Raw genomic sequence first — 3177 nt, 5'->3', positions numbered from 1 at the left:
TAGAGAACCATCTGAAGTCCAGCCGAACAGAAGTCCTATAACTAAAAATATAAAAACAAATCACATCGAGAACTGACAGAAAAGGCGGAGACGCAGAACAAGCCCCAACCTCCCTGTGGCAGCTGACAATCAGGAGGGACACCTCAGCCACAGAGGTTCCCCCAGGAAGAGCGGAGAACCCCAGCCCCACACCAGGCTCCCCAGCCCAGAGCACTGGTGCTAGGAAGAAGAACCCCCACAATATCTGGCTGTGAAGAACAGTGGGGATTCCAACAATTTGGGTGGGACAGAAGGCTGCAGGAAACCCAGACGTCCTCTTAAACGGTGCACACAGACTCATTCACAGGCACTCACCTTGAGCTCCAGGGGAGGGACGGGACCTCGGAGACATACAGAGGGCACACTGAGGTGTGTGGCTGCAGGAAGAGGACCGGTGGACAGTTGCCCTTTTCCTGGTGAGGAGTGCTCTTCCCGAGCAACCGGCAGGCAGATGCCATCTTGCCTGTGTTGAGCCCGCCACCACAGGCCAAATCTGAATCTGATTGGCCTGGTGAGCTCCACTGCTCCTGCCTGCTGACTCAACTGGTATCCCACCTCACCCAACCCTAGCACCACCTGAGGCACTTTCTTCCTGAGCAGCCAGTCCCACCAGCATTGTACCATTTCTAGGAAAACTATTAGAGTTCACAGACCCCAGGCATGTGGCTACTGGCCTCGGTGTGCTCTGAGACCTTTGCTGAGTCACTCCAGGCTCAGAACTGGCACCAAACCAGAGTCTACATTTACCTGGTGACCACATTTACCTTCCCACTCTAATTATTCCCTGAGACCCTGCCTCACTTAACTCATGTACAGAACGAGGTTTTATAAGTGGCTGAACTTTAAGGGAGCCAGCAGGTGGCAGCAGGCCTTGGGGTGTCCTGGGTTTTTGCAGTTACCCCAGGCCTGGTACTGGTGGCAGCTGTACTTAGTTCACAGTGTGGCTTGTCCCATGTGTCTCCAGGTTTAACATAGGCATCGAACAACTGCAGATCACTTTGTAGCTCCTACCAGGTAGCCCTCAGTCAGTCACAGGCAGTGGTTGACCTGGGCCTGCACCAGAGCCCCTCCCAGGAGGCCCCAGAACCAACATACTTGGAAGTTGGCTTCGGACCATAGCAGAGCACTGCCCAATTAGCCCCACAAGTGGCATACAAAGGATGGTCTCAACATGCACCAGGGCACCCTGGGAAAAATCCACTCAGTGGGGTAAGCCTCCCGCATAGCAGCACATAAGCTGTGGACGTAGTCAAACCACACAGTGAGTAAGCCTGAGAGTCAATCCCAACCACTGGTGTGCCAATAGACATCAAGGCTTAACTATAACAAGAGAGCACACACAACCCACACAAGGGACACACCTGGAGCCCCCGCTCAGGTGATCAGGGGGACTGAATGACTGAGTCCCACAGGACACCTACTACATAAGGCCACCTGGACCAAGACTGGGAGACATAGAAGATCTACCTCATACATAAACAAACACAGAGAGGCAGCCAAAATGAGGCAACAAAGAAGGACACACACAGAAATAAAGTAAAGGGATGGAAAAAGATATTTCATGAAAATGGAAATGAAAACAAAAAATGCTGGAGTAGCTGGGGCGGCTGGTTAGTTCAGTTGGTTAGATCACATTGCTCATAACACCAAGGTTGCTGGTTCAATCCTCACATGGGCCACTGAGCTGCGCCCTCCCCAACTAGATTGAAACAACCACTTGACTTGGAGCTGATGGGTCCTGGAAAAACACATTGTTACCCAATTAAGAAAAAAGAAAGAAAAGAAAAGAAAAAAGCTGGAGTAGCAATACTTATACCAGATAAAGTAGACTTTAAAACAAAGGCTATATAGTGAAGGACCCAATAATCCCACTTCAGGGTATTTATTTTTAAAAACCCAAGCTACTTTGAGGGGATGTGTGCATCCATATGTTCATTGCAGCATTGTTACAATGGCCAAGATCTGGGTGTCTGTTGATGGAAGAATGGATAAAGAGGAAATGGTACATATATACAATGGAATATTGCTCAGCCATGGAAGGGAATGGGTTCTTTCCATCTGCTGCGGCATGGATGGACCTGGAAGGTATTGTGCTGAGTGGAGTGTCAGACAGAGAAAGACAGATGCAATGTGATTTCGCTTATATGTTGAATTTAAGAGCAAAATTAACAAACAACACAGAAACAAACTCATAGATACAGAAAACATTTTGATGGTTGCCATATGGGAGAGGGTTTGGAGGTGTGGATGAAATAAGGGGAAGGGATTAAGTAGTACAAATTGGTTGTTACAGAGTAGTTATGGGATGTAGGTAGGGTATAGCAAAAGGAATATAGTCAATAATACTGTAATAACTATGTATGGTGTCAGATGGGTACTAGATTTGTTGGGGTGATAGGTGGGAGGGGGTTGAGGGCAGGGTGAAAAAGGCAAAAAGATTAAAAATTACAAATTGGTTGTTACAAAATAGTCATGGGGATGTAAAGTAAAGGATAGGGAATATAGTCAATGATATGGTAATAACTACATATAGTGCCAGGTGAGTACTAGATTAGTCAGGGAATCACTTCTTAAATTACATAAATGTCTAACCACTATGCTGTAAATTGGAAATTAATATAAAATAATATTGAATTTCAACTGTAATTGGTAAATTTAAAAAGAGAGGGAAAGGGCCGGCCGAGTGGCGCGTTGGTTAAGAACTGGCTTGGGACGCCAGAGGGCCCCGGTTCGGATCCCACATATGAGGGCCAGTGACACTGCCCTCTACAGCTAAGATGCTGAACAACAGCTCAACCTGGAGTTGGGCTGCCATGAGTTGCCGGCAACGGCGTAGGCTGCAGCCACTGCTGCAGTGGATGCCATGGGCCACCGTGTGTAGCCAGCAGCCAGCGTGAGCGGCCAGCAGCCGCCATGAGTGGCCGTTCAGAAGCCGGTGACTGATCTGCCTCACCCGGGAAGAGCGCAATGATGGTGCCAACTTGGGCCAGTGAGGCAACGTCCTCCACAACTAGACTGAAGAACAAAAGGACAGCAACTTGTCTGTTCTCCTTCCCCCAATTCCCCAGCGCTGTTCCCATCCCCCAATCCCCCAATAAAAATCTTTAAAAAAAAGGGGGGGAGGTATAGGGGAATAAG

The sequence above is a fragment of the Hipposideros armiger genome, unplaced genomic scaffold (genome assembly GCF_001890085.2).
Source record: "Hipposideros armiger isolate ML-2016 unplaced genomic scaffold, ASM189008v1 scaffold_221, whole genome shotgun sequence".
In the NCBI taxonomy this organism is placed as follows: Eukaryota; Metazoa; Chordata; class Mammalia; order Chiroptera; family Hipposideridae; genus Hipposideros; species Hipposideros armiger.
Note: the sequence above shows the minus strand (reverse complement) of the source record.